Below are 20,164 nucleotides of genomic sequence, written 5' to 3' on the forward strand. Positions count from 1 at the left end.
CCCACCCGAGCCCAGGCCCAATAACGCATCTCCCAGAATATGAAGAAAAACAACGTTCGGAGGAACGTTTTAAATTAAAGTGCCCATTTTCTATTGGCCTTCATATCCTCACTGCGAGGGCCAAGGCTCATGTTTGGGTGGGCCAGGCTCATGTTTGGGTGGGCCTGGCCCACCCGAACCACCCTCTAGAACCGGGCCTGCTGTCAATGCACACCGCCAGCGTGTGAGCAGTGTTGTTTGACTTCTTTTGTTTCCAGGAACCTGACCTGTGAAAATTAAAATTAGTAACGGCCCGGCACTCGGTTCCATACAAATGGCGCCCTCCGGAACTTGGCATCCGGTGCGGCACTGTGAATAGGCTAGCAATACGCAATAGGCCACTCACCTGCGGAGTTGGTGGCAGACAGGGGGGGGGGACTACCTCGGTCGGCGGCTAGCCTTAAACCAGGCTCCGCTCCTGTCCTTGGAATAAAATTTAATTATAGTGGCGACCTGAGACGAGACGAGACCTCCTCACCTCCTCGTCCCTCGTGATGCCAAGTCACGCGCACTTGGGGCCCAATGCGCATGCGGGATTCGGATTCCCGTATTCCAAAACAACATCGCCGACTGCACCCCTCTAGTGACGACGTCACTGCCGAGGCGCGCAGACGCGGCGGAGGAGGAGACAGTGCGCGCTGCGCACAGGCACCTCCTGCTGAATAGTTAGGTTGCGTTGTTGCGTTTCTGGTTTCAATTTCTCTCTGCACCACACCACACCGACCGAACCGGCCCTTTGGTGTCACCCCCCGTGAGGGTGTCACCCGGTGCGGTCCGCACCCCCCGCACCCCCCTAGTGAGACCACTGATAAATTTGAGTATGTCATTAAAGAAGAATTATGATTACAATTCCATAAATACTTAACATGACAGATCTACATCCTCCCAATTAGGAATTACAGCTTATTAGATGTAATATGGAATCCCCAGTGTTATCCTATGGGAAGTGTAGGCCTCACAGTAGTGAAAAAGGAATTTGGGAGTTTTTCACTAACAGGACACGTTAAACTTAAAATTACATGTACTACCTTTTAATTACACAGCACCCTGGCCTATAGGCTACCTAGGGCCTACCTCAGGAGTGACATATGCAATAAAAGGGGAGTTTAATGCTTGGCAAGGGGTTTTAAATGCCAAGTCAACATGGCAGTGTGACACTGCACCCAGGCTACAATGGCAGCCTGGGAAGGGTTTTAGAATGCTACTTAGGTGGGGTAGCCCAATGAGTGCTGCATGCCACTGGTAGCATTTAATTTTTACAGGCCCTGGGTATATAGTATTCCATTCTACAAGGGACTTACAGGTACATTAAATATTCCTATTAGGTATATGCCAATCAAGCCATGTTTAGGGGGGTGAGCACAAGCACTTTAGCACTAGTTAGCAGTGGTAAAGTGCACAGAGTCCTATGGTCAACAAAAACAAATTTATCAAAATTGAAGGCAAGCAGGCAAAATATTTGGGGGAAGGCAACCTAAGGCTGACTGGTCTAACATAAGTGAATTACATTCTACTGTACCTGGTGATGATAAAAGACAGCAAAGGCGATAGTTTATAACTCCAAATTAAATTGACTGACAAAGCATACTCGTATAGCACAATTATACTTGTGGAAGAGAAACAGCTATTTTCTCTTGCTCTGTATTAAAAAAAACAAGGCTTCGAGCTATTAGGTGCTATGCATAGTCATACCTAGGCAGTTCCACCACAGGGAAATCATTGCCATTATTTCAGCACAGTTGATATGATTTGGCTCTGGAGCAGTGACTCAGACTTTTCTTTGTACAAGAGAGATGGTTGTGAGTGGTACCTTTTTCCAGCATACCCTGAGCATTAAGCCTATACTCAGGGGTGGGGGAAAAAAGATAGGGCACATGTACATTTGCCAGTTTGTTTTCCAAGATATATTAATGTTATTTCAGTAACAGTAAGATGCTCACATTTGATTTGAAAGACTATCTCTGCCCTCTGACTTAATGGGCTATTTCACCCATGATTGCCTAGTAGTGGCAACTCATCCATTCGGGTACTTGGACAGTGCTTTACAAATTGTGAGCCACCACATTGTCCTGTTTAGTTAGTTATGATACTTTTCCGATCCTAGTGCTGAGTTCTTTTTTCGATGTTTGTGGCACTTTGCGAGTTAGCCTTCGTAATGTTTTTTGCCACAACAGGCATCCAGGCCAAATTTGAATCCTACATGTTGGAGATTTTATAGATACGCAGGGCTTGTGGATTATTCCTGAAAGGAACCAATAAAATACTCCAAATATGGTAACATTTGGGGTTTTTTGGAAAAGGGAGAAAAAGTGATGCGTAGGAAAGTCTAAAAATGGCATCAATAAAAGATTCTATGTACTAAGCTCACCACTTTCCCACCTTTCAGGAACAAAATCATTTTTAACCAGAGTTGTTCCATTTTTAGGTCTTGCTGGCGTAGGCTGCGCCTATGCGCAGTCTCGCTGGCAGGATTTAATGTTTTGGGGTATTTTCAGTAACAGGCTTTAAGCCCCGCCTCTCTTTTCCATTAGCCGGCGTCACCGTATATGCTAAACGGTGGCCAGCCATTGGAAAAGAGTTGGTAGTGACGTTTTCGTTCGGCTTTTTGAGCCGTCCCATTTGGACGGGCTTGTCTGCCTTCCTTGCGTCGCAAAAGGTTTCTTATCTTTATGGGGCCAAACACATGGCCCCATAAAGATAAGAAACATTTTAGCAGGCGAGGCCGTCCAAGTGGGACGGCAGAAAAAGCGAAACGAAAATGTCATGGCGAGCGCTTGTTAGCCCCTTGTTACAAGATGTTTGACTCAGTTTGTGCTCGTAGAGCCCGACTAGACCCATGGCTCCGCTCTCCCTGTTAATCTGCTTGCTCGCCCATCTCTAGTTTAAAGTACCACACATGTGCCATAACGCTCCTCAGCAGCGCCAAATCTGCAACAGTCGCACTTTCAACCTGAGCTCCTCCTAATGTTCATCGGACAGAGACAGACGTAGAACCCTCTTCCTATTCGGCAACCGTGGGGGCGGGGCTACTCTGTGTTTTGTGTCAAGCCCCGCCCCTTTTGCAGGTCATCCAAGCTGTCTATTGGCAACATGGCTGCCTCCTGGGGAAGATTACTTTGAGCTGGGGTGAGACTGCAACTTTTGGGCCGTAGGAAATATTGCATGAGACAGCAGCAGAGTTGGTGATGTTGCGGAGTGACGGTAGCGAGCAAGACTAGTGCAAGAATAGAGGTGACTATAGAGACTGGGGCAGAGAAGATGTGAGACTGCTGCCCGAGCATTGCATGGGGGTAACGTTGGGTCTGGAGCCCTGCCTTTCTGTTAGGAGGGTGAAGCTTCAGCTTTTGTGCGGGAGGAGAGATAGTGGGACACAAGCCCTGGAATGTGGTTGAAGAGGGACTCTTTAATTTTCCTCTTGCAGCTGTCAAGTGATATTTTTTTTTCTTTTTTTCGGAGTTTCATATAGAGCGAACTTGGCCCGAAGGTAGAGCGCTTTACATGAGCACCAGTTGAATAACAGACGGACATATTCATTTGCAACATGGCTGCCTCCTGGGGAAGGTTACTTCGAGCTGGGGTGAGACTGCAACTTTGGGGCCGTAGGAAATATTGCATGAGACAGCAGCAGAGTTGGTGATGTTGCGGAGTGACGGTAGCGAGCGAGATTAGTGCAAGAATAGGGGTGACAATAGAGACTGGGGCAGAGAAGACGTGAGACTGCTGCCCGAGCATTGCATGGGGGTAACGTTGGCTCTGGAGCCCTGCCTTTCTGTTAGGAGGGTGAAGCTTCAGCCTTTATGCGGGAAGAGAGATAGTGGGACACAAGCCCTGGAATGTGGTTGAAGAGGGACTCTTTAATTTTCCTCTTGCAGCTGTCGAGTGATATTTCTTTTTCTTTTTTCGGAGTGTCATATAGAGCGAACTTGACCCGAAGGTAGAGCGCTTAACATGAGCACCAGTTGCATAACAGACGGACATATTCATTTTAGTTGGGCACGGGGAGATTTAGTGATTTGCCCAGAATCACAGGGTGTTGAGCGTACCTGCCGAGACTCGAACCCAGTTCCGCAGCTTTGTGGTCGACCGCCCTAGAAATAAGACCACCTCCTCTCCTTTCGCGATAGGGGGTGCAGTCGGCGTGGGCGAAACTCGAAAATGGGGATGAAATAGCTTTCGGGTTGCTCAGCCAGGGACTATCTCATCCACCTCAGTTTTAGCCAAAAATACCATGTGATTTTTGAAATTTTTTTAGCTCATGCTTGCATTGTTAAACAGGCATTGGCATAGCCAATAGGGCTCGCTTTTGGGACCTTATAAGTGTTTAGCCATGCAACAGTTGATGTTGTTGCACTAAGGATATTGTGCTGCATAACTAAATACTTATAAGGTCCCAAAAGCGAGACCTATTGGCTATGCCAATGCTGGTTTCTAATGGTAGTCCATTTTCAAAATGTTTCGTTGTTAAATCTACTTGCAGCTTATGGTGTAAACAAATGTGAAGCCCATGGATGAACCCATGAAACTATATATTTCTGAAAGTTCTGAACTCAGCATGGGGTCATTTATGTAGTTTGCTGATGGATTTCCCCAGTGCTTAATTTCTGCAAAAATAAGTGCTGGGGCCCAAGGTACTGCTTAGGATGCCACTGAAGTTTGCACCACCCTTTGCCCCTGCCAGAATTGCAACATGGCAGTACTAATGGCCTCGATGCACTGCTATTATTATTGCTTAGTGTATATTGAGTTGCTACACTGATGTGTTGTTCTAAAAATGGGCAGACAGTGCCACCATGTGGTGGGCTGTCATCAAAAAAGTGCTACTTAAGAAATAAGGTGCCAGTGCCGAGGACTGGAAAACTCAGGCACAAATGAAGCATTGGTTTACCCATAAATAATAATTGTTGAAATAAAAAAATAATGGAATAAGAATAATAAAATAGGAATAGGTGACAAAGTTTTCATTTGTAGTTTTTTTTTGCCCTTATGGCGATTTACAAAAGAAATATTCCGTTCTGGTTGCAGGGATTTATAGTGTTTGTTGGTTATCCACAAGCATGGAATACCCAGAGCCAACAACTGAGATAAAGCTTATAATGATTTTTCATTGTGTATCTGCCATGCAGAAATTCATATAACAATATCTAATGTATGAAAAATCGGTCTGTAGGAAACCTATGCATTTTTTAAATGTGCCCATGATACAGAGTTTAGGAATAATGGTTATTTGCACAATTTAGGGTTACTCAAACCATGATGTGCATCAGGTGTCATATTGTAAAATGTGTATGTTAAGAAATAAACACTTCCTAGTTTGGAATATAATGTTTATTAGAAGAGAAGAGTCGCCTCCAGTGTCACTTCACTCAGCTGCTGACTCACATTCCAACTGTCAGAGCATAGAGACATTCCAGGTGGGTAAAAGGGAGGAGTATACCAGCACATGCATGTCATTGCATACAGAGAAAAATATAACAAATTACTATAAAATATATGTTTAACATATGAGAGTGTCCTATCTAGTAGACTGGCAAAGTTCAAAAGCTAAAAACTGAGAAAAATTCAATTGATAATAACAAATGTTCTGCTAGTCAGTTTTGCCAATCTTCTCCTGATAAAAACGGTGCGTCACTTGTTTGGGTTGATATTGTCCGCATCAGGAAAGGCCCCCAAAACACAACATGTAGCTTTCAAATTTTCACAAAGATAAATGATCCCTGTTGATGATGTGTTAGCTGTGGAATTTGGGCCCGGGCTCTGTTGCTTTCCGGAGAAACCTACCAAATTCAGATATTTTTGAAAAAATAGACACACAGGGGAGACAAAGATGGTGTGACTTTTGTGGATCGCATTACCTTTTCTCACCCAGAATACTCTGCAAACCTCGAACTTTGGATAAATTCCCCACACTTTCCGCACATTTCTGAGGGAAACTTCCAGAACCAGCGAGGAGCCACAGAATTCCTACCACCCAGTGGTCCAACAATCTCCTTATCCAAATGGTACAACACGTGTGCGTGCATCTATGCCCGCAACAGGAAATGCCCCCAAACGAAATATGAAAACATAAAAGCACCATTCGTGCATCCTCTAACCTTAGAGGGTGACCCTCTGGGCGCAGCGGTATTGATCGTGTGTGCGATTTTTGAAGTTTGAAGTTTTTGAAGTTCAAAATTATGTATCCAAATTTTGAAACAAAAAGGTTGAATTGTTGGGTGTCGATTTTTATAAAAACTCCGCCATACCAAATGACCTATTTTAACAATGTGGATAGCTGCAGAATTTCCACATCGTCCGCCACCCACGGAAAATTATCTAATTCAGACATTTCTGATAACGAGACACCTCAGGGGCTCCAAGATGGAGATATTTGCATCAAACCCTCTACCTCTTTTTACCCAGAATGAGCTGAAAGCCTCAATCTTAAGCTGAAATCGCACATTTTCCTACGATTGTTATACTGGAAACGTCCAGAATTTGAAGTGGATTCACAAAATCTCTATCACCCAGCATGCTCACATTTCACCCGAAAAAAACTGTACCACACTTGTTTGGGTGGGCCTATGGCCTGCAACAGGAAAGGCCCCGAAACGCAACATGAAGACATAAAATGTTTGCCATGAAGAATGATCTCTTTTAGAGTTGTGGGTAGCTGCAGAACTTGTCCCTGCCTCGCCCACCATTTCCCAGGTAAAACCTACCAAACCCAGAAATGTATGAAAACAAGATACCCAGGGGGGTCCAGTGTGGTGTAACTTGCACGGATCCCCCTACCTTTCTTTACCCAGGATGCCCTGAAAGCCTCAATCTTTACCTAAAATCGCAGTTTTTGCTTACATGTATGTAAAGGAAACTTGAAAACACAAACACAAAACTTCTATCACCTAGCATTCTCACACTTTACCTGTCACAAACAGTGCCCCACTTGTTTCGGTAAGCCAATTGCCTGCGGCAAGAACAGATGAAAACTGTTTGCATATGAAGTCAATGTGGTCTTCACATGGTCTACCTGGTTTTGTCAGTCCTGACTCGGGTGATAGGCCCACACACAAAAGTCAGGTAGTGGTACTGTATACATCCTTCATCTACAGCATTTTTGCGGTTATTTGCCCATGTATCTCTCTTTTTTTTCAACATATTTCTGCTGAGTGTTTGTATGACTGCAATTTGGAACTTGTTTAATATCAATTATAGCTCCTTGTAAACATGACTCAATGTATGAGCTAAACTCGTCGGTGACCCACTTTATCCCTTAACACCTAGCACTTAAATATTCACACAGCAGTAAACATTAGAGGGGGCGTGCCTTGGTTGGAGCTGTTTGGCTGTCTCCTGCTTGTGCCCGTGGAATTTTACAGACTCAGCCTGTTTGACAGGCACGAGAAGTTACACAATGACATCCTGGTACAGTCATGGAGCGAGTTAAGCAGCTGCGAGGCTCTGTTGCGCTTCCCTGCTGCTTTGTAACTCGTTGAAGCTGGACAGTCTGTCCCGAACGATTACGCGTCATGTTTTGCCCGCTGCGTTTGACAGGAAATTACACAATAGGAGGAAGGCAATGCAGTTCTGCCTTTAATGTATGAACGTAAAGCTCTCGTGGAGCGGAAGTGGTCCAAGTGTCTAACAAATACGGCAAGCTCCCAGTGACAAGCAGTGCTTTCGAAGCGCTCGCTTGGTTTTCTAATTCATGAAGTGGGCGGGTTCTATTTGCACAAGAGGCGACAGTCAGTGACAGGCGCTAGAAGACAACAATGAAAAATGCTGCTATGACTCTGTTAATCTTCGGTACATCGAGTGCTGCAGCTGTACTTAGAAGGATAGGGTGTGCCCCCCACCATTAAACAGACGCCGCAACCTCTGCCAAAGAGGCAAAACATTATCCCCCCAAAAATAGCCATACTTTCACTTTATTTGAACAGTCTCTCATCGGCATGTCCAAAGGTGGCTCTAGGGCGGTGCGACCGGTGCCACCGCACCGGGTGTTGACTCTTCCAGGGGAAGTACTTTATGGTTTTAAGAGCACCTGCTGCGGCATTGCTGGCCTCTGCAATTATCATACAATAATAAAAATGTCAAAATAACTCGGTGATTAATGTTCTTCCTGGAGAGAGAAGGAGTTTTGTCAAGTGGAAGTTTTAACTCATTTTATGGTAGGACTGAGGGTTAATGTGCCTGCTGCAAAGAATGTGTACCTGGCAGATCACAAAGTGAATATAGTTTAAATAGTTCAGTGCTTTTATCAGAGAGATCCTTTTGTTACTAGCAGTGTAGATGTTAAAATCCTAACATGGAACAGTGAGCTAATAACTGTCATCACATAGCTGCAAGCTAACTGCAAGGGACGGATTAGAGCATTATGATGTTTTCCTCCGTCTTTCATTATTCTAATGTTTAAAAAAGGGGTCATTTCGGTAAAAAAGAAAAATCATTATTATTAAATGTAACCCCCAACTATGGTGTTATGTTTTAAATTCTGAGTCTGTGCTTCGCCAGACCAAGCACTCTTAAACTAGACTATCTACCAGTGTGGATGACATGTGACTCCTGCACTCCTACACCTTGTAGTCCTCTGTAGTATGTAACATTTCATATACACTGATTTACATACCTATGATTGATTGTCTCTGTGTAGTGTTTGTGATGTAAAGTGCACTGACACCCTACACTGGTATAGGTGGCGCTATTAAATACATCTGAGAGAGAGTGGTTATGGAGACTTGATGGGGTAGTGTTAAAGGGTAGTAGGGTGGGAACCTGAGGGGTGCGCTAACAAACACTGTGGCACAGGGCGCCGCCAGCGCTAAAGCCGGCCCTGGGCACTGCAATCCAGCATACTTTTTTCTCTGCTTTCTGGTACCTGAAGTCTTGATTTTGTAATGGGTAAACGGGACTAATACTACCAGAATACATAGCCAGGACTAGGCGGGCCATGCCCCATGTCTGGCATTTTCCCACTGGCCTGCAGGCTTCGGGACTACTTTCAGAAAAAGATGGGTCACCATGACCCACTCATACCCTCACACTGCCCATTCCAAGTCACATCTTATAGTGTTGGGGGTGAGTTGAACTTTTATTTACCAGGTCTGATGTCGGTTTTCATTCCAGCCCTGTACAAAGAAAAACAATGAATTATATGTGCCACTGAGGCTGGGGCCTGGGAAATTTGACAGCTCTGAGTATAAGACCCTTGGCCCACCTCTCCTCCACCCAGGTTACACATTTTTTTTCTGTGCCGTTTTTGCTAATTCCATTGCCTATAGGCACAGTTAGGGTGCCAGTTGTGCAAGCAGTGGGTTTGGCTCCCTATACATAGGTCTTCCTTTCTGGGGCATGTTATAGTCTGTTAGTTTGCATGTTACTGGTAGTCGTAGCAGAGGATGCAGCAAAAGGAAGCGCGGGAAGTTTTTGCAGAGCCCAAGTCAGAAACATCATGGCGCGCGGGTCAAAAGGTCAGGGATCGCACATGTTACAAGCGACTGTTTCTGAGTTTTAAAAAAAAATGTCCTCAGGGAAAAAGAAAACATGGCAGCTCCAGCATCTGATGCCACGTGGTGGTTTTAGACATGTTAGCTGCCATGAATAAGTAGGGTAGGTTTCCTTCAAAAATCTATAAATGTATTTTGAATTAGGAGGGCGGGGCCCCAAAAAAGTTTGAGGCCTGGGGAATATTGCCCCTTCTGAATCGCCCATGTAACGGCCTTGAGTGGATCTTGCAACCTGAACGTGTCTCTGACAAGGGCTGTGGGCGGGTTTGTAAACGTCCTGTCATTGAAAAGGCTACCAAGTTGCCAAGGATTTAAAGCTCCAGTTCTGAATTTTTCTTTTACAAATCGTTGTTTTCAAGAGTCTTGGTTCAAATGGATCAAATACAGTTAACTGGTCTACAACTCCCTGAATACATTATTGTATTAAATTAAAATTCAGAAAAGGAGCACAGCATCCTTGGTGACATAGAGTCATTTAATTTCCTGTCAATCCTTTAATGCTCGGGGAGGGGGGTTGCATCCGACCCACTCCCCTATGATTAAAGTATGGCCCGAGGGATGGGGTCCCCGGGCCCATTTAGGTTTGAGGAGGGGGAGACACTCGACCCCTCCCCATATGATATATTTTTTGGCCTGGGTATATGCCCATAATGCCTGACAGAGGGGGTGAATGCTAATTCTCTTTTATTTTAAAATAAAAAAAAGGCCTTAGGAAATGGGATTCCCAGGGGCCAATAGTGGCAGGAAAGGGGGGACCACGTGCTCCCTTCTCATTTATTAAACAAGCATTGGCATAGCCAATAGGTCTCGCCTTTGGGACCTTATAAGTGTTTAGCTATGCAACAGTTGCATAACTAAATACTTTTAAGGTCCCAAAAGCGAGACCTATTGGTTATGCAAAGCGGCTGTGCGGCGCGATCGGGATCACATCAAACATCAAAGCGGCCGCAAAAGTGAAAGTAATTGCGGTAAAGCGCGGCGCGCGCGCCCGCGCACATGCACTGTAGCTCTAGGCTGGCCTGGTAGCACTTTTTGGAGCCCTCTCAATAAGTCTCGCCAGACCAGCGCATGCGCTGGGTCAGGTGAGACCTAAAAAGAAGGCATCGGGGGATGGGGTCCCCGGGGCCACTAGAGTCTGGGGGCAGCGCCGCGTGCACCCACTCTACATTTTAAAAAGAAAAGGTTTCCAGGTATGGGATCCCAAAGATTCTTGATTTTATTTCCTTAGCACTGCATCTAAAAATCATGCTCTGTGCACGGCTTTATAGCAGTGGTTACAAATCTATTGAGTTCTAAAATGTCGCCATGGGGCATTTCTGGGGCTTCCATTTCAAAATGTGCAATATCCTCAAAATAAGCGTATTACTTTAAACATCTCCCTGCTTTGGGAGCTGAAACTTTCATTCTGTTTTGAACAGCATAAGCAGTAAATATTGATGGTGTTGTCCTCTGGCTGGTGTAACCCCAGCACCAACGTTTTTCTCTGTTGCGTTCTATACACACACACACATTTTACAAATACATTAAAAAGACATTACTCACAGTACAGGACTCTCCTTGTTCAAATACTGCTTCCCCTCTTGCAAATCGGTCACGCCAATCGATGCATAGCCATTATTGGGGTTTGTGTGCAGAGTCCTTAATGGGACATAAGGAGTTAAGGGTAAGAGATAAATGTGGATTAGACAGGTTAATCCCTCCACAGTTTCCATTTCAGAAATACCATGCTCTGTTGGCATTCCATTAGAGGCATCATAACCAGCCTGATTGTACTTAATTTGGAATATCAGCTGCAGCTGATCACAAAGGCACATATTTGCTAACATTCATTTAAGTTCATCTTCAACCCCTGAGCCCACATAGCACTCGTCATTATATAATCAGCTGTTGAGAGTCCTCGTCCAGTTGTGGTGCTAGAGAGGTCAACCTGCATTAATAGATTCCTTGGTATTCACCTCACCACCAGAGGGCATCTTTTGATGTAGAGATTGTATCGTTCTCTATTTAGCTTTGGCAGCTTCTCTTTCTTTCTTGTATTGTGTGGTGCTGTTTGACTGAGACTGAGTCAGGCGCCAATATGTTTGGCGCCGTTTGACGAATCTTCATGAAATTTTCAAAACTAATGGGGTGCTCCGGTCAGCTCCTGTCTTAAAAGTTTCGGGGTGATTTGTCAAACAGGGGGTCGAGTAAAAAACGGGGGCCGAGTTAAAAAGGGGGACCCAAAACACGTTTTCTCCAAGTTAATTTCCATAGGAAGCTTTTGTCGCAGCTAAAGCCCGAACTGCTGAAGGGAATTACACTAAATTAGGAAGAGAAGTAGCTCTTGGTTCAGAGTGCACTCTCTACTTTAAATGGTGTAAATCCGTTCAGTAGTTTTTGAGAAATTCAAAAATAAAAAGCAAACAATATCTGGTTGCTGCGGTGGATCCGCAAACCCTCCCGAGCACGAGCTTTATTTTGATTGGCTGTCAACAAAAAAGTGTTGGCAGCCATCTTGTGACTCGGTTGAATCGAGTCACAAAAAAAAGGTCAAAAAACAATATATGGGGGCAGGGTAGAAACACCTTGACCCCTAGGGCTGCTCGGAAGGTTCCACAGGGACCCAGAGGGCCCAAAAAAGCATTTTCTAAATAAAATCCGGTGGGATTTGCATAGGATCCGCGAATACCGCAGAAAATTAAAAAACAAAAACAAAGCGCGGTCTCCCGCGCTTCATTTTCTAGAAGCCCTCGGGTGGGCCAAGTCCCGGGGGCAATGCAGAATTATAATGCGGGGCCCGTGGGGGCCTCGCAAGCCCCGGGGACCACCACCTCCCCAGGGCTTGTTTATGTGGGGAAGCTCCTGCCCCCTACCTGGCCAGGGGATCGCCACCTCCCCGCGGCATTTCTGTAATATGGGTGGGGGGCCTTGAGGGCCTCCCCAAGACCCAAGGACTGCCACCTCCCATGGGCTGCAAAACATTAAAAGTAGTGTCGGGTGGCTTCAGCCCCCCCACACAGCCCCGGGGACCACCCCCTCCCCAGGGCATTGAGAAAATAAAATGTGGGGGTCCGGAGTGGACCCTTGGCCCCGGGGACCACCTCCTCCCAGGGGCTTAAAAGTTGGTGGGAGGATGGCCGCACAGCCGCCCTCCAGGAGCACTTTATGGCCCTGGGGACCGCCAGCTCCAGCAATGCCCCGGGGTGCCTACCCCGGGACATTGCAGTTGGCAATGCTAGGACGGGAGCACGGCGGGAGGACGTTATAGTTAGTAATTAGCATTTCAAAAACCTTTGAAATTCACTGAAAAAACCATAGGTTTCAGGGACGTTATAGTTAGTTGGACATTTCACTCGTACAAAACCAGAGAAATTCGGCCGTTATAGTTATCCGAGCTAACTATAACCCGCGCCCGCAATGCACTGCTGATGACTTCACATATTACATCACTCATGACATGGTTAGTGGCATCACTGATGACATCTTAAATGACATCCCTGATGACATCATGCACTCAATATCTGATGCACCGCCTCACACCCTAATATACCCTTTGATACACCAACTCTAAAATACAGACTACCATTCTCAAAACCATAGACACACCAACGCCAGTTAGTACATAGCCACTCACTGATTCATAGGTGTACACACATCCACTCACTCACCCATACAGTCACTCATCTATACAGCCACTTCTATATGCAATCATATACCCATACAGACACTAACACACTGCCACTCACCTATAGAGTTACTCATACACCTAATCAGTCACTCAAAGAATCAATCACATTGCCATTTACTCACCTATAGTTATACACACACCACCTCACTTATTCATACAGATACTAACACATACTTACTCTCTTATACAATCACTGACACACACACACACTCATCCATACAGTCACTCTCACAATCCTCACTCTCACATATAGTCACTTATATACTCTAACACTTACATATACTGCTTTACACATATGTAGTTACTCACATATATACCACTGAGATATCCACTCACTCACAAACACAGCCATACGCACACTCACTCACCCATACAGCCCCTCGCACATGCACTCATTAACCCATACACCCAGTGAATCACCCACTCACACATCCATGCAGGGAGTCACACAACACAGACACTCAGGCATCCACACAGGTACTCAGACAACCAATCCTCAACCCATATAGACACTCATGTAGCTACTCAGCAACGCATGCAGCCACTTACACACCAACTGACAGATTGATACAGAAATTCACACAGATTAGTCATTCACCCATGCATTCACTAAGACACATTTAATCACTCACTTATACAGTCAGTCACGCGCCCACTAAATCATCCATTGAGATACTCATACACCCATTCATTCTTCTAAAAACACCTTGTCGTATATATATATATATATATATATATATATATATATATATACATATATATATATATATACAACATACTTAAACTTTTTAGAAACACAGTCACTGGATGATGTCATCAGTGATGTCATTTGAGATGTCATCAGTGAAGTCACTGACCATGTCATGAGTGATGTAATATGTGACATCATCAGCAGTGCATTGCGGGGGCGCGAGTTATAGTTAGTTCAAATAACTATAATGGCCGAATTTCTCTGGTTTTGTACGAGTAAAATGTCAACCTAACTATAACATCCCTGAAACCTGTGGTTTTTAGGTCTCGGCTGCGAAGGCTGCGCTTGCGCAGTCTCGCTCCGAGATTGAATGTTTTTCAGAAGAGGGGCTTGAACCCGCCCCTCTTCTCCCCTCTTCTCCATTGGCTGGCCTCTTAAATGCTGGTCAGCCATTGGAGAAGAGCTTTGTCTTTCCAAACGGATTCGGGGGCGTGTTTTTTTGCTTCTTCCTCGTTTTTTAATTCATGCCCCTTTTACACGTGGTGGGCGTGTTTTTTTTATTTTTTTTACCGTCGGAAGGTTCGTCCATTTTAAGCGCGGTCGGAACGGAGAGGGACGTGGGGTCGTCTCTTCCTTGCTGCAAGGCTGATCTCGGCATTTCCTGGATCGGCGTTTCAAGTCCGGCATTTCCTGGCTCGGCGTTTCAAAGCCCCTTTCAGGTAAAAGCACTTACTGATTTCTGAATAGTGAGTAAAAGCGTTAAGGTAACAATGTAGTTCCTGCTTGCATTTCACATGGTTCACGGGCGGCAGAGAAGTAACAGGACTCTGTCTTTTCCTTCTTACTTAGAGAAGAAAAATACAGTGTCCACTTCTGCTCTGCCGCTTCAGCTGCCCCCCCCCACTCTTTCCCCTCCTCCTCACCCCTCTAGCTCAGCGTTTCCTGGCGTTCAAGGACGGGCGGCAGAGAAGTAACAGGACTCTGTCTTTTCCTTCTTAGAGAAGAAAAATACAATGTCCGCTTCTGCTCTGACGCTTCAGACGCTGACTTTGTTCTGTCGCCCTCTGGTGCGTTCTGTGGGTGGTGTGTGCACTCCATTGTGGTTCTAGAGCAGTATGTGCTCTCCGCTGTGCTTCTAGAGCGGTCTGTGCATTCCGCTGTGCTTCTAGAGCGGTCTGTGCACTCTGTTGTGCTTGTAGAGCGGTCTGTGCACTCCACTGTGGTTCTAGAGCAGTCTGTGCACTCCACTGTGGTTCTAGAACAGTCTGTGCACTCCGCTGTGCTTCCAGAGTGGTCTGTGCTCTCCGCTGTGGTTCTAGAGTGGTCTGGGCACTCTGCTGTGGTTCTAGAGCAGTCTGTGCGTTGCAACTCTTGACTGTCGGGTAGTCTGTGCCTACTCTAGTATACAGCTCTGGACTACCGTCCTGTTCGTGGTGAAATCCGTGTTGAGCATGGAGCACTCTGTGGGGGAATCGGGGCGCCCGGTACTGGTTCTGGAGCGCTTCGATGTTCTGTAAAACTCTGTGCTTGCTCTGGAGCACTCTGTGCTGGCCCAAGTGATCTGTGTAGTGGCTCTGGAGCACTTTGCAGGTTCTGGAGCTCTGTTGTGGTTCTAGAGCACTGTGCTGGCTCTGGTGCTCTCTGTGCTCGTTCTGGTGCCCTCTGTGCTGGCTCTGGTGCATCTGATGTGGTTCTGAAGCTATGTTGTTGTTCTGGAGCTCTGTGTGCTGGCCCTGGTGCTTCTGTTGTGGTTCTGGAGCTCTGAGCTGGCTCTGGAGCACTCTGCTGTGGTCCTAGAGCACTGTGCTGGCTCTTAATTCTAAGGTGCAGCATGTGGAATAAAAGGTTAAAAATATGAAAAATGACTAAATAAAGTAAGACAGTGGTAGCAAACTGGCCAGATTGATTTTATTCACACCCAAACACATTAGCGCCACTTTTACAGAGTTTGCCAGTGAAGCGCTATTTTTTTTTCTTGTCTTTGTTTTCCCGGGGCTTGCAACTAGTGCACCAATCTGGTGTTTAATGTTCTTCCTAGAGAGAGATTGGAGTTTTGTCTAGTGGAAGTTTTGACTCCTGGAAAGGTAGCACATAGGGTTAATGTGCCTGCAGCAAAGAACATGTACCATGCAGATCACAAAGTGCACATAATGTAAATAGGTCCGTGGCCTACTGCGTGTGTGTGTGTAGGTGGCTCTGTGGGTGGCTCTATTTGTGTGTGGGTTGCTCTATGTGAGTGGCTCTGTGGGTGGCTCTGTGTGTGTGGGTGGCTTTGTGTGTGTGTGGGTGCAAATGCAATAGGTCTCGCATTTGAGAGTGATTAAGCTATTGACATTGTAAATAACAATGCTGTTTCTTTAACCCGTTCCCCGCTCATGACGGAACCACTCCGTCATGAGCCACGGGTGCGCTGTGCTCATGACGGAGTGGTTCCGTCATGCTGCGGCCGTTGGCGGCCGCTCCTCCCACGCGGCGCTAATTCCCCGCCTGTGCGGGCGATTAGCGCAGTGGGTGGAGTCATGACGGAACCACGCGGTCATGAGCACAGCTCGCCCGTGACTCATGACGGCGTGGTTCCGTCATGAGCACAGCGGCGCCGTCAACCCCCCAAACCCCCCCAGCGCTGCGGCGGAATTCGCACAGCAGCGAAGGGGTTAAATGTTTTAAAAATAAAAACATAAACAAAAATAATGTCATGAGCAATGCCAATAGCTCTAACTTTAACAATGCCGAGACCATTGCATTGTAAATGCTTGTTTCAGTGAATAGTTGTTGGACATTAAACTGCAAAAATGCTGATATCTCTAATTCTCTCTCTCTCTCTCTCTCTTTCTCTCTCTCTCTCTATATATATATATATATATATTTATATATATCTATATATATATATATATATATATATATATATATATATATATATATATTCACTTAAAAAACCATAGGTTTCACACATGTTATAGTTAGCTGGACATTTCACTCGTAAAAAACCATTGAAATTCCCCCGTTATAGTTAGTTCAGATAACTATAACTCACGCGCCCGCAATCCACTGCTGATGACGTCACATATTACATCACTCATGACATGGTCAGTGGCATCACTCATGACATCACTGATGACATCATCCTTGTGATAGAGTGGCGGTCGCCCGAGTTATAGTTATCTGAACTAACTATAACGGGGGAATTTCAATGGTTTTTTACGAGTGAAATGTCCAGCTAACTATAAAATGTGTGAAACCTATGATTTTTTAAGTGAATTTGCAAGGTATTTTAAATGCTAATTCCTAACTATAACGTGTGTGAAACCTATGGTTTTTTAAGTGAATTTGTAAGGTTTTTTAAATGCTAAGTTATGTATGTTTTATTATATTTTTTATATATTTATTTTACAATAAGCTACCTATGTATATAGTTATAGATTGACTGTATCCTGTAATATGGAATGGCTCGTTTCAAATGTTTTTTTTTTTTTAAAGGTTTTTCACCGTGCGCGCACCCCGCGATTTTTTGAAAAAAAATAAAATGTTTTTTTCACCCTTCGGGGACCTTCAGGGACCCCTGACAAAGGCTAGGGGGTCATGAACTCTCTACCCTGCCCCCTTTTCACGTTCTCCACCTTTCTTTTTCACTGTCACACACAAAACACACAAAATGGCGGCCAACACTTCCTGATTTCGACCGATTCGAATGTTGACTGACATGTAACCACCAATCAGAATTACGCTCGCGCACGTTATGGTGCGCGCACCGTGCGCGCGCTTATAGATATTTATGTGCTTTTAAATGCAATTTTCTCAGGAACTACTGAACAGATTGACACCATATATGCAAAAGGCACATGCCTGACCTGAGGACTACCTCTTTGCCAAATTTCAAGTAATTCTGTTCAGCCGTTCGGGCTGTACCTTCGACTAAAGGTCCTATGGGAAAATGCATGGGGAAAACACGCGTTTTGGGACCCCCCTTTTTTCTCAGCCCCCGCTTGACGAATCACCCCGAGACTTTCAGGGTAGGAGCTGAGCGGAGCGCCCCATTAGTTTTGAAAATTTCGCGAGGATTCATCAACCGGCGCCAAAGTTATTCAAAATAGAATTTTCAGATTTCCTATGGAAACACGGTCCTAACTATAACTATCTACTGGCGGGGCGTGGCCAAGCTGCGGGCTGAGATGGCCGCGCGGCGTTGAAGCTCCGCCGCCGGCCCAGCACTCTCACCACCATCCTGATGCGGGCGCTGGGTGTCGGACCCCGGCGTTGACTCTCCTTTGGTCCCGGAGCACTCCTTGACATCGATCGGGCCCCGCGGTGGCCCCTGAACGGACGGTGGCGGACGCGGGCTCCCGGCCCTCCAGATCAAGATGGCGGCATGACTCGGCGGCCGAGACCGGGTGCGCGGAGACGGCGGCCGGCTGTGCGACAGGTACCCGGGGGAGGGACTGAGGGGGGGACATCGAGCGCCGGGACTCTGACTGGTGGGGGTCCGCTCTGCTCCCCGCTCCACTGTTGGTCGGGGTGGGGCTGGGACCTGGCTCTGTGCTTCGGTCGCGGCCTTCCTCTGGGTCTCCTCCTGGGGGGCCCCGGGCGGACACTGTCTGGGGGCCTTCGGGGGTGACGTACCGGCTGGTTGGCGGAGTGGGTGGGCTGGGGGGGGCCCGCGCTGAGTTGAGTACCTGGACTGTCTCTGCCCCTGCCTTGGTTCCTCGCCTGACCGCTCCTGTGCTCGGCGGCCGGTGCGGCCTACTCTCCTGCGCCACCGCCCCGCATAGCTCGGCGGCGTCTGCTGCGGCAACACCGGACGGCCCCGGATTGCTTTGGGCCCTACGTTCCGCGAGGGCGCTGCCTGGTCCGAGGTGTGGGGGCATCGCCCGGCTGCTGACCAGCGCATGGCACTTCGGTGAAGGCTGCTGCATCGCCCGTGACACGGGCCCAGTGGGTTGCGGAGTGCGCTGTCCCCTTATGCCGCCTCCTCCTTGTCCTGGAACCCTCTTCCCATCGTGACGCGCTGGTTGCGGCCCTGCCGTGTGGGGGCATGGGTCGTAAGGACCCAAAGCAGAAAACGCTGCCTTTTGAAAAGCTGCCTGAACAACCGGTGGAACTCCGTCCAGATATGACGGCCCCCCCGGAGGCCGGCCCGGTGACCCGGCGGCCGGTGCCCCTTCCCCGGACTGGCTGCAGGAGATGCGTGCTGGGTTCAGGGCCCTCGATGGTCGCTTTGACGCCCTGGACAGAACGCTGGAAACAATGGGGACCAAGATCCAGGCCCACGACAAGAGACTGCAGGAGGCTGAGGCCAGGATATCGGCCGTGGAGGATGGCGCGGGGCAGGACACCAAGCGCATAGATAGACTGGAACGCATTCTGAAGGAGGTGGCCATCAAGAACGAGGACCTGGAATCGCGCAGTCGGCGCAATAACGTGCGAATTACTGGGGTTCCGGAGTCCACGGCTACTGGCAGACTGGACGTTTTTGTGGAAAAGCTTTTTTCAGATATTTTTGGGAGAGACTCCTTCACACCAGGCTTTGTGGTCGAGAAGGCGCACCGTTCCCTGGGTCCGCGGCCTGGCCCGGGGCTCCCGCCCGTCCGCTGGTTGCCCGTATTATGAACTTCCGAGACCGCGACACGGCCCTGCGACTGGCTAGGGAAAAGGGAGAGATCACTTGGCAGGGCTCGAGACTTTCATTCTTCCCCGACTTTACAGCTATGGTCCAGGAGGCCCGTCGCAAATACGTTGGGGTTAAGGCGGCGCTCCGCAATCTGGGCCTCAAATATGGCATGCTCTACCCTGCCCGGCTCCGGGTTGACATTGAGGGCCGAGTGCGGATCTTTGACAATCCTACTGCGGTGCAGGAATTCTGCCGGACTTACAAGCTACGCAAGGACCCTCCGGGGGGCGACGAGGATGGTCGATCGCCTCAGCGTAGTGGAACAGCGAATAGTCAGGACCTGTTCTCTGGCTCTGGGGTCGGCTGAGTCGGCGCCTGTGGACTGGCTTTATCCCTTTCTGAATATTTGTTACAGGGGACTTGCGAACTCTTTGCTTTATATATAACTGCTTTATAGTGCTGGGTAGGTGGCGGGTCGTTGTCATCCCCTCTGGTTGACACCGCTGGGAACGCTTTTGGTTATGATGTTCTATATTGTTATCATTGCTTGCGTATGGTACTGTTGTTTGCAACTCTGCTTTTTTTCCACAGGTTGGGGTTTGCCTCACGTTTGCGTGGTATGGCTGGGTGGAGGGTGGGGGGTTGGGATTGGTTATTTTGATTTTTTTGACATGGCTGGC

Source organism: Triturus cristatus, chromosome 10 (genome assembly GCF_964204655.1).
Source record: "Triturus cristatus chromosome 10, aTriCri1.1, whole genome shotgun sequence".
NCBI classification, from domain to species: Eukaryota; Metazoa; Chordata; class Amphibia; order Caudata; family Salamandridae; genus Triturus; species Triturus cristatus.